This window comes from Olea europaea, chromosome 18, assembly GCF_002742605.1.
Source record: "Olea europaea var. sylvestris chromosome 18, O_europaea_v1, whole genome shotgun sequence".
Taxonomy (NCBI): Eukaryota; Viridiplantae; Streptophyta; class Magnoliopsida; order Lamiales; family Oleaceae; genus Olea; species Olea europaea.
The window spans coordinates 9,443,616-9,456,256 of NC_036254.1; the positions used below are offsets into that span (position 1 = coordinate 9,443,616).

Below are 12,641 nucleotides of genomic sequence, written 5' to 3' on the forward strand. Positions count from 1 at the left end.
AAACTCCAAAATGAAGCGTAAAAATAGAAGCTCTAATTTTGGGATTAATCCCAAATTCAAACATGGCTAATAGAGAATATGTTACACCTCACATTTTTAGTCAAGGTCAAGAGAAATAATTGGTCCAAATGAGGAATTAAATGGAACAAATATCATGGGACTTAAATTGTAATTATAAATGTTCAAGGGCTAGAAATTGTGTAATATAGCGATCTAGGGATTTGGTTTCTATTTTTGAAGATGTGAAGACTAAATGTGCTATTCTATGAAGATTGGGGGACTTGACTTGCAAATATCCAATATCCATTAACTTAAGAGATAAACGTCCATTTTTCTCATTATTGGGGGGCAAAAGTCGAGAAAGACCGATAGAGACCAAGAGAAGGGAAGAAAGAAAGAAAGAAAGAGGATGAGGAAAAGAAGGAATTAGATTTCCAAGCTTGGTGCTTCATTTCTTCAATTTCTCATTTCATTTAGAGAGGTAAGAACAATCATTTTATATTAAATTTTCTTAGGGTTTATGGAAATTTTGTTTCAATTCAAAACTTAGCCAGAATTAGGTATTATTAATATGTATTTGATGTTATAAATAGAAATATAGCAAAGAAATAAGTTTATTTGAATATTGAAGTTGAAGAAAGTGGAACTTTGTAAATGGGTTTATGAAATGGATATTTATTCTTTGATCTTTTTGGGATTATATGATGTCAAGCACTTAAATTAAGGATTTGGGGTTCATTTCTCCATTTTTAAGTAATTAATATAAGTCATTTTTGAACAAAATCCTACTAAGGTGCTGTTTTTGAAAGTGTGCCCAGAATAGCGATATTTATGTCAAAGTTTTGATACCAAATTTTAATATAGAAATTGGTGCCAGATTTTTATTACGGGATTTTAGTGTGATTTTTGTCAAAGCTCTTATTTTCATATTTTTAAAGGTTTGAATGAAGTTATATGACAAATATTGAAGTTTATATATTGGACTAAATTTGGTATAGCAGTTGTATATGAATAAGGTAGTGATTTTAAGGAAGTGCGAGTGATTTAATGGATTTGATAATGAATGGTGATTAGTTGATAAATTATTAAAGAGACGAAAAGTTGGAGAATTAAAGATTTAAGAATAAATATAGAAGTTGAGAAGTTAAGTTGTGGATTTGTATTAATTTAATTGTCAGGTTTAATTTGAGTAATTATATCGTTATTTTAGGTAGTGATGTGAAAGCTTGAAAATACTCGTTAATTTAGCCAGATTTCTGTTCATAGATTTGTGAATGGATATAAAACTTATTTTTCAGAAATTAATATTTATTAAATTTATGTTAGATTAGAAAATTTATTATTTTATACAATTGATTTGACAGCATGATTTTTAGAATAAAGTGGATTTATAATTAGTTGTTTTTAGTTAAATTCAGTTCAATGAAATCATTTCAATAGTATGTACCATTCGTATTACATATACTAACTAATACATGAGTAAGGTTATTTCGGATACCATTTTTGTTTGATTTTTCAGTATTTCTACAATTTATCATATGTCAGATTATAGAATTCAATTAATAAAGTTTTCAGAATAAAGCTTTCAGCTTATAGTATTGAGCAGCAGCAATATTTCATAGATTTTCATGGATATCAGATTATTTATGTCATTATACTTTAACGTTACTTATCTAGAATTAAGAACAAAGAATTTTATGATGAAACTATGTTTAGTTTTAAAAGTGTTACCAGATTTCAGAATTTCTCAAAGTTTTAATAGAGTTAGAATTTTTAGAATATAAGCATAAAAGAAAAAAGTATGCTTATTTGCAAATTATCCACTCATTGAGCTGTAAGCTCATATTTCTTTTCACATTTTTCTTTATCAGATAGCAGTCGAGTTGAGCAATATTGGAGCTTGTCTATCCACTAAATTGAGCCACACGTCATTAGTTGTATGGCCTACTTTATCATATTAGGTAGTACCTGTTTCTTGGGTTACATGTAGCTTATGTTAGAAAATGTTCCCTTGGTGGTGGGTCCGACACTTGTTGGTATCTATCATCGGTGCACGACACGTGTCGGATCCATTAAGGTGATTCGGGACGGGCTGTTTCAGAATAGGTCATAATTATGAAGAACAAGGCCACAATCAACAAAAATTAGGTCACAATCACCCATTCACATCATACCCAAACGTACCCGTAAATTGCATCTGACATTATAATGTATTAAATAACAAATTTAATTAGTATAGCCGGGTTTACATTCTTCTTCCTCATTGGATTAGAAACACGTCCATGCATCAACATCATTTTCATTTTTACGGGTTATAAAGCTTTGAATTGCAGAACTTGTTTCAAAGTAAACTTTAATTGTGGCCAAAACAAAATTTGGGTGTGTTGAAGACGACAAAGATGGAGGTCGATTTCAATGGTGGTTAACAGGTGTGCTAATAGTTGAAAATGCCTGGGTCTCATTGGATTCAATTGCAGGTGTGCGGCGCCATTGCCAAACCAACCCTAACGTCAATGCTCAGAAGCTTGACAATATTCAAGCCACTGTATTCATTGTTTATGGATTTATGGCCTTCGTCTGTGGAATTATAATTGGGAGACCAATCGAAGGTGGAGTTATGTTTGGGAGGTGATTTCGCCAGGGTAGGTGGTGAGAAATGGTGGTGGTGGTGGCTGGCCTTCATGGTGTAGTGGTCGGCAAAGTTTGAAGAGTTAAATAGATAATAACAGTGGGGATGCGTAAAAAGATTTGATTATATATTTCCCTAATTAATTCTATATTAATTATTTTAATTAATCTCTATTATCACCAGATCAATAAAATTAAAATTATATCACCTTAATTTTGAATCGTATAGTTTATATGTAGGGTTTGAGCTAATTTTCCCTTAATGGCAACTCTTTAAACTTTAAAATCTTTGGCCTAATTTATCTGAATTAACTTTTTCTCGAATTCATGGTGCATAATTTAATACAAACTACAAAACAAGCTCAATATTAATATATTAATTCTCGCTCTATCAATATTTAATTTTTTGATCCAATTAAAAATTTAATTTATACTTATTTCACTTTAGTCCCTCAACTTTTCAAAATTATTAAAAGGCATCTAGTTCAAAATTGTTATAACAAAATAATTCTTTCTATAAAATTTTGGGATGCTACAAATTAAACACACACAAATTATGATTTTTCACTAAATGAGAATTTTCAACACCACAAATAGGTCGTAAACTGGTGACCAAAAGGACAGCTTACATACAATATTTTGTCTCTTGCGATCATTTTTACAAGTTTTGTAATGAGTTTATCAACATAGTTATTTGGGGAATACTTCGTTTGCAAGTTATCTTGAGGTTAGGAGAAATAAAATGTCTCGCTTTTTTTATATGAACGACTGTCATCCATATATTTGTATTTGTAGCCATCTATACAAATATTGTTAGGTAGATATGATGCTCCTTCAAACAATAGTGGATATAATAATGTTTTGAGTAATGCTATTTAGTATGTCACCAGTCTAGGTTGCAACATTATTGACATTACATTAAAAGTTCATTTTAATGAATTAAATAATTTCACCTTTAATTGAATCTATTTTATAATGCCACATAAACTAGTACTGAACAGCAGTATTGTAGTATTTTCATCATTAATACATATTATCATCCATCTAGGCGAAAGTTGATCAACTTGATTTAGGATTCAATGCATTGAAGTGAATTGAAACTCTATTAGATAATAAATCAAGGAGTCAACTGCCACCTAGATCGTTGATAATATCTAGTAATAATGGATAGCATTAATGACACTGAGGAATATCAAGAAAGACATTTTAAAAATCGGACCGATTCTATTACAATCTAAATAATTTATCATTCATTCTTCTCTTTGATTGATGGATGCATAGAATTTAATTTGATAGTTAACAGTTATGATACCAAGAGCTTGTGTAGATTCTTAAAATACATTTTGAAACTTGAAAAACAAATAGCCAAACAATTTGTTCGAAATTAAGTTTCGAAGTCATCGTGTCAAGATGTGAATTGATGATTAAATAATAAATAAATAGTAATTTATACAGGTCCTAATTTTCTCTCTAGTCCAGAGTAGGACCAATTACGAATTTCTAATGGGAAAAAAAAAATATATGCCAAATAAATATAAAAGATTCCATGAAATACTATTATATTATTCATAACTGATATCTTGCCCCCAAAAGGCAGGATAATCTCTACCCACCGTTGATGTGGTAATGCCACCTAAGCAATGGCATTTTTTTTTTTTTTGCCTATGTTTTCGTTTCCCCACCCCACGCCACCCCTTTATCCCATTCCCATTTTCCTCACCCCCTTTCTCTTCTCCCCAAAACCCTATAACTTACCAATTTAATCCCCATTTTTCTCTACCCGTCCCTACCCATTTCTCCCCAGCTATGTTTCTCATTTTCCCTTAGATGGGTACTACTCCGTTTCCCACGCTCGCTATTATCGGCCTTCACCCCCTCCCTCTTCGTATCTTGACTTCACTCATATCCTCCTCGTCACTAAAATATGCATATCTTATGGTAATATTACAATGGTCCCTTTTCCCTATCCCTCTATCCCTTTTTCTTTGCTACCATCATGGTCATCGTCCTCTTTCCTTGCAACTGTTTGCAGACTCTATATGTCTATATCTTACTGCATGTGCTTTTTTATGTTTTTCATGTGCTAAATGTAGTTGGGCCGTTGCTGTGATGTCTAGATCAGAATAAGTCTGATTGATGTTATTGTTATTGTAGTTTACGGTAATGGTTTACGATTTGGATAGATTCTTATGGAATTAGGGCTTGGGCTATGATGATGGTGATTTGTACGAGGGCGATGATGATGGTGAAGAGGCTGTGTCGGTGTGGGCAAATGGAGATTAGTTCTATTTGATTTTTCTATGGTAAATGAAGAGGCTGTGATGATTATCTCATGAAAATGTGATTTGGATAACGTTAAGTTTCGACCCATATTTTGGCGTGGCAACTAGGACGACATGGCAGTAGGAGACATGTTTCTCTATTGCTCGTGCAACAAGTATTTTGCAACCATAGCGGTGTTAATTTGTTATCGTCCAATGAATGAAATTTATATATATGAGCCTGTCATTTATTTTCCATTTAATGTATAGTGTATTTAGGTGTTTATGGTTGAATTCATGTAATATTTCTCTTTGAAAATTTCATGTAACAATTACCTATAATATTTACTTGTAAAATCTCACATGTATTATTAATTTTGCACTGTCATTGAATTGTTAATAACTCGTACACAATTTACAAAGATAAAAAAAATAAATAAAGTTATTAATGTTATTACATAACAAAATATTAATATGCATCATCTGTCACAACTTATATTAAAATACAAATGAAATTACGAATAGAAAAACCTGTTTTTGACGTCTTAATTGCTACTGGCAATACTTTATATGGCACATCTTCTCTAACATCGTCGAGCTTGTGTTTGAAATGGGTATGATATGAAATGTCCATCAAATTCGACTTGAGAAAATGGTAATAATGTTAAATGAGTTGCATAACATATTAATAATGAACAAAAATTTCAATAATTACTTGTTTTGCAAATTCTAACATGTTTCTTTTTTCTTCACCATTACCACCACATAAATGGCATTGTCTACCACCATTGAAAATAGCTTTTCCTTTGATGACTTTAGTCACTTTTCGCACCCCTTAGCTCTAATGCCCTATGGATCACATACAACTTGGTTTTCCTCGTGAATTTTGCTTCCAATCTTGTTCATGACAACATTGACTCCATTGTCAATCTCTTTTACAACTTATCAAATTTGCCCTACAAATATGTACAGCGAGCAAAAACATGTCGTCGACTAACAAAGAAGCCTTACACGACAACATCACATGTCGTCCAACATTGACAGATAAACCAACCATTGCTTTGTAGAATGACAAGATATTATTGAACTCGAGGAATGTGATAACTAAATTTTCTTCACAAAGCTCATCCGGCTTTAGATGAATACAATCCTACTGTGGCATGCCGTACAATTACTGGGAAAACGTATGAAATATCACCAAACTTAGAGCCAATCAACTAAACCTTCCATGTAAAGTTTGGCAAAGTATTATTACACATGTCATTCTTTCCCGAAAGAGTCATCGGGATGAAGTAAACAATTTTGACCTTTTCTTTCTTGACTCCTTTCTAGTTGTAGAAATTAAACTTTCCAATCACTTTAGGTCCTTCTACTCTACCTTTCGACGAAGATGAGGACCACTATGATGATGATGTACCACACGTTCACTATGATCAGGCTCTAGTGCTCCTTCTCCTATCGATGGTTTTACATTTACTGAGAATCATTACATTTTCCTCAGCGGTCTCATCGACTCACTCACATCATCTGTCGACGGGCTAGCCTATACTCGCTCGATAGGATTTTATGCAAGCTCAACTCAATGACTTTTACACCTAATTCGACACACCACACCATCCATAGCCTCCTCCAAGCCTTAGATATCTAGATGTTATTTTTCATTCTGTTCATTTTTAGAATTATTTGGAACATACTTCATGTAGAGAACTCTTTTTTGTTTAACTTATCATTTTGTATCAAAATAAAAGGAATACTCCTTTTTCCCATGGTTGATTTTACTTTTGATCACACTATGCTAACTTCCTGCTTATGCCAAAAGGGGGAAAGATAGATGATTATATGATTTCTTTTTAAATGTTTATTGGTTTGTAAAAGAAATGAGAAATGCATGAATTATATGTAAGATTTAAGATTTATAATTCTTATCAATTTTCAATATAACTCTGGAAATCATCTTATTTGTCATAATTAAAAGGGAAAAAATTGTTGATATGTGGTTAACTATATCCTTAATGTTTTGATCATAACAAACAAATTAGTTTTTTATTTGTTTCTAACAATTGATCTTAAGCCTTTAAAGCATCCTGCGAAATATTGATCAATCAAGGACAAAAAGGTCGATATCAAGATCTTCACATTACAAATCGAACTTATAATGAAGGAAATGATGAAAGTTGAGCATTCAAGATAAATCATTCGAGACAAAGGAACTTGACACACACTTTAATTGTAACACCCCAAACTTCACTTTACACACTTGGCCAATGTAATTCATACATTGCTTGCTAGTTACATTGACATTGCATTTCCATCACTGGTTTGAAATTGCTTTATCTTATTCTGGTTCACTTGATCATTAAGATTTTAAGATCTATATATGGTGTTAGTTTTTGACCTCCCTACCTAGGTGGTGAATCTTACATGGAGTTATGGTAGAAATTTAGGTTAATCTAGATATTGGATATTGATATATTAAACAATTGTAATCTTGAAAGTGTTGAAATTATTATCGGTAAAGTTACAAGCTTTTAACTCGATGGATCAAGGTTACCGTTAACCCTAATTATGTCCCTAACATATTTGAGACATGAGGCATAAAATAACATTATCACAATAGAATAATATAAGGTTCATGTGATGATTTAGATATTGAGGTGCAAATTATTGAAGTCGGTCAAGAATTGAGCTTCAATCGGGTAAGGAATCGATTTAACGGTTAAGGAATTAAATCTATAAATTATTTTAGGATCTAACAGCAACTAAATTAGGTTGTCGACCTACTAAAGTAGGTCTAAGACACTAAATTAGGTTGTAGACCCACTAAAATAAGTCAAAGTCCCACTAAAAATAAAATGTGAAATTATATGTCTAGTTTGGGTTATCAAATTTTTATTCCTATGTAAGTTGTTGTATTATTATCTATATGAATGGTGCGTGACATTAATTCTTAGCACTAGGCGATGAAAGCTCAAAAAAATCATCTTCATAGGTTGAAATTTAATTTGATCATCATTTGCCTATATTAATTTTTAAAAAGTGAAAATGAGTTTCAAAACCTTAGATCATATTTTGAAAAATATTCAAACTGAGACCATGCAAAGACAAAATGAATCAACCTATTGAAATGCAGATGTCCGAATAAATCAATGTTCGTCTGGATTATTCGGACTCAGATCATGTAATGGTCAATTTTTTGACCATTATGACGTCTAGTACACAACGACTAGTTTTTGTACATCCAAACTAAGAATCAGAGGTACAGTTGACTGTCTGCTTCCACCGACATTTTTGATGAATGAACTCTATATATACATTTACGTTTTTCATTTATTAAGAGACTTTTTGAGAGCAACAAAGTAAGATATCTTTGAGCAAACTACATTATTATCACATCCTGTTTATTATCAAATCATTTATTGTAAAAATATTTTGATTGACTGAATCAAATTCTTTATTCATATTAATCATCAAAAATTTTCTTATTTAACACTTGAGCTTTTCATTTATTGCTATCACTAAAGTGTTAACCTCTATTTCTCTTAGTACTTAATTTGTCTATATCAATTATTAAGAGAGAAGTTCGAAAATTGTAAAATCGTCCCTTATCAAATTTGTGGATCATAATGAGATTCCAAAATGCTCAATATTGTATAAGAATCAGTGTTCCTTATTTGTATATCACCAAAAAAGTTTTGAGTGTCTGGATAGCACCATAAATCCATCAAATTTAGTGAAAATGCGGTGTTCGTGATTGAGAGCTGACAATGAAGAACATAGATCATCGATTTGGATCGAATATCCACAATTATATAGTTTGCACTTCTTCTACCATTTTACTTATTGATTTCTTATTTGTGCATTTTATTTGATTGGTTTATTCATTCCCAACTTGCTTGAATTTGAAACAAGTTTTTGAAAAAGTTTAGAAAATCAACTCACCTTCCTCTTGGTTAGTTATTCTTAGGCTATGACAAGTGACTCGAATCCTGGACTACAATATTTGTTGAAAACTTGATTTGTTGATAACTTGGCTCATTTGGCACTTAGATTTTGGGGCTTAAAATCTTCTTGGATTTATTCTTCTGAGTAGTATCAAAAGTATGCTTTTATATTCTAACAATTGTCAAAATTATGGAAGAACAAAGCAAAGTTTTTTAGAAACTCATGGAGATAAAAAGAAGACTTTTATTTAATAATAGAGCTGGGCTCGAGACAATCTACAATGAAGGGGGAAAGCTTTTTATATAGAAGCGGAGATCCTTCATACATACCACTCATCACAATGATAAAACTGATATAAGGACAATAATACAACTGATAAAAGGACAATAATTTTACAAGAAGAAAATGACTCACCACTACTTTAATATAGTAGGGTAATAGTCTGATATAGGCACAATAATTTTACATGGCGCCTAATTAAAAAGCACCTTTTAAAAAGCAAGGAATCTATATTTAAGGGAGCATTTATTACAAACAACAAATATTTTAGACAAATTTTTCATGTGGGGTAAGTCATCAAGGTATACCAAGGTTTATCACTCTACTGGGTATGTCTGAATCATCTGAGTCAGAGGGAAGTCGATGTCGTTTCCACCAGGTCCAGTTATAAGGATCAAGTTTTTCTTTAAAAAGTTTTTTTCCCAATTTTTCAAGATTATCTGGATTTGTTAGATCAAAATCATATGGTTGTATTTTATATTCGTACGGGTCTTAAGAGTCCTGGAAAGCACTCTTACTCTAATCTGGTTCTGTATCTAAATAACTTGAATTTGGATTGTTTGGATTGCTTGGTCTTGATTTGTCTATGTCCATTAATTTATCATTATTTTTCATTTTTCATTTGAATTCATTCTCAATGTTTTCATGGAGTTGCTATACTTCTGGTGTTGTTTCTGGATACTTGAATGTTTCTTCAAGGCACTGGTGTGATCTTTATAAGAAAAGCTATTTCCTGTTGGACACATTGTTGTCAAATGACCTCCCGGGTGATCATGTAAATTGTTTATTAATTATCAGTCAACGATTGCAATATGACTGAGCGATAAATCAATACCAAATTGTAACGACCTGACCCAAGAAGAGATTGAACCATTTGAAGCAACCAATTAAATTGTGTTTCTCATAGGCCATGTTTTCACCTACTTGGATGGCTAGCTAGTTTTGAGGCCCACACTATTGTCCACTTATATGATATTGGACCTTGACCCATTACCTAAAACCTAACTTACCTTATTTTGTGACTTGGCCCAATATATATTCTTTGGTCTTGCACACCACTTTGAAGAACAAGACTTGGTATCTCTCTTTTCTCCTCCTTGCGTGCTCTCTCTTGACTTCATCACCTCCACCTTCTGTCATTTTCTTTAGTACATATATCTTGGTGATATTTCACCCCTTTGTGGTGGTCTCTAAGTGGCAAAAGGCTTAGCAACCGTAGGTGAAATCTTTGTGGTGCTCTTGGGTCGTTTGTTTTGGTATTGATTCAGATTTTGCTAAATTGAGCCTGTGTATCACCTTGTAAGTTGATGATTTCTCTTCCTTACATCTGGTATCAGAGCGTAGGGCTTCAGTTTCTATCAAAAGGGGTCCAAAATCGAGAGAAATAGGCGTTAATCTCCAAACTGACCGAACCATATTCTTCCAATTACTCCCAAACCCAACCTTATTTGGACAAACGAAGTCCTAATCCATAACCACCAGGTCAAGGTCCCCCCTGTGAAGTGGCATGTGGTGGTAACTGTGGCAGCGCGTGGGAGGCCCTGCAGCATGATTTTTTTTGCCATTTTGTTTATTTCATTCTCCTGAACGTTTTAATGTGTTTGGTTTAGTGTTTCAGGTTGTGCAAGAAAAATTGGATGATTTTGCCCGTGACCCCAATCTATATTTGTTGCTTATCGAAATTGTTATATTTGCTGAATCTTTAGGATGAATAGTGGTAGCCCTAAAGCAACAAATTCACATCTCTCCACGTTACGGACTCAGATAGGCCTGCTCTAGTAAATTGGCTAAAACCTTTATATTTTTACACTAGCAGATCATCGTGTGGGGTGATCATTAGGTTTGGGGATTGTCATTGTTTGGCAATCATTACTTGTGCTAGAAATTAGGGTTACATGCTCTTAATTGTTTGATTGAGTATCTGTCTTTTAGTTAAATCAGTATTTATTTCTTAATGATATAGTTGCGGTGAAACTAATTATCGGTTAGACGTAGTTGTCTGTTACATTGTTATTTTCGCTACTTATTAATTTCGTTAGAATTACCGTGACCTTATCCGTTTCGAACAATCCCTTGATCTAAGATCGCGAGTCTTATGAAACCTTGGGAATTTAGAACGGCGTTTATTGTCTGTGACCCTAGGACTACTTTGTGTGGTTTGATTGTATTTTGTGCACTCTTTGACTATTGTGTAAGATGACGACTCACAACTTTGATTTGGGGATTTTTTTAACGAAAATTGTGACTTTTCTATTTGGCAACAAAAAATGAAGGGTATTTTAGTCTAACGAAAGGTTTCAAAGGCCATTGAAGGCAATTTTTCAACTGATTTTTCCAAACAACAAAGAGAAGAAGTCGATGAGCTTGCTTATACCTCATTCATTTTACACTTGTCTGACGCCATTTTAAGAAAGGTGGGTAAACTGAAAACCACCAAAGAACTTTGAAAAAAATTGGAAGACTTGTATTTGCATAAATCTACATCAAATAAACTTTACTTGCTCGAACGTTTTTTCAGTTTTAAAATGGATCATTCAAAGGATCTCGATGACAATTTAGACGTGTTTAACAAATTGGTGTAAGATATAGTTAATTGTGATGAGGTTGTGTCCGAAATTTATAAGGCTATAATTTTGCTCAATGCGATCTCTAATTCCTATAAGGAAGTTAAAAATGTCATTAAGTATGGCAGAGATAAGTTGATATCTGAAATTGTCATAGATTGCTTTAGGAGTAAAAAGATGGAAATTAGGGCTGAAAAACACGATAAGAGGAGCAATGAGTTACATATGATGTGGGGTAGAATTCAATTTAGGCAAAATAGTCATGATGGATATCAAAGTGATGGCAAGTTAAGTGGTAATGGATGGAAAAGAAAGACAAGGGTAGGCCTAGATCAAAATCTAGGACGAAGGCTAGAAATTGCTATGGCTGTGGAAACACAAGGCATTTATAAAAGATTGCCATAAAGAAAAGGGTAAGTTAAAGATTAAGGAGAGAGATAAGGTAAATGTGTTATCCTCTACATCTGAGATAGGTAACGATGAGGTCTATATGCTTAGAAGTCCAGTTGCATGCATTGCTGAATTGAATCTAACTGCTAATTCCCGCATGCATGAGTGGATACTTGATTTAGGTGCATTGTTTCATGTGACGTCTGAAAAGAATTCGTTTTATAACTTGCATGAATCTAATGTTAGGCATGTTGTGCTATGTGATAACTTTGCCTATACCATTACTGGAATTGGTGACATAAACATAAAATTTGACACGGGTTTTGTGTACACGTTAAAAGATGTTAGATATATTCCTGAATTGTCTAGGAATTTGATTTCAGTAGGGAGACTTGAAAATGATTACTTCACTGGTAAAATTGGAAATGGTATGTTAAAAATGATTAAGGGTGCTTTAGTTTCCACTAAGGGAACTAAGAAAAACGACAACTATATCACTACTAGGGAAGTGATTAGAGGTTTGAACACATGTATCTCTTCTGCCAAGATTGATCATACACACACATGGCATAATAGA

The 12,641-nt window shown here is 32.8% G+C and overlaps 1 long non-coding RNA gene across 1 annotated transcript; it reads left to right on the plus strand.

Annotated features, from left to right (window-relative positions):
* The first annotated feature begins 353 nt into the window (after positions 1 to 353).
* Positions 354 to 2,792, plus strand: LOC111367402. Its single transcript, XR_002697809.1, has 2 exons — positions 354 to 481; positions 1,872 to 2,792. It is a non-coding gene; the product is annotated as an uncharacterized LOC111367402 (long non-coding RNA).
* The last annotated feature ends 9,849 nt before the right edge of the window (positions 2,793 to 12,641 follow it).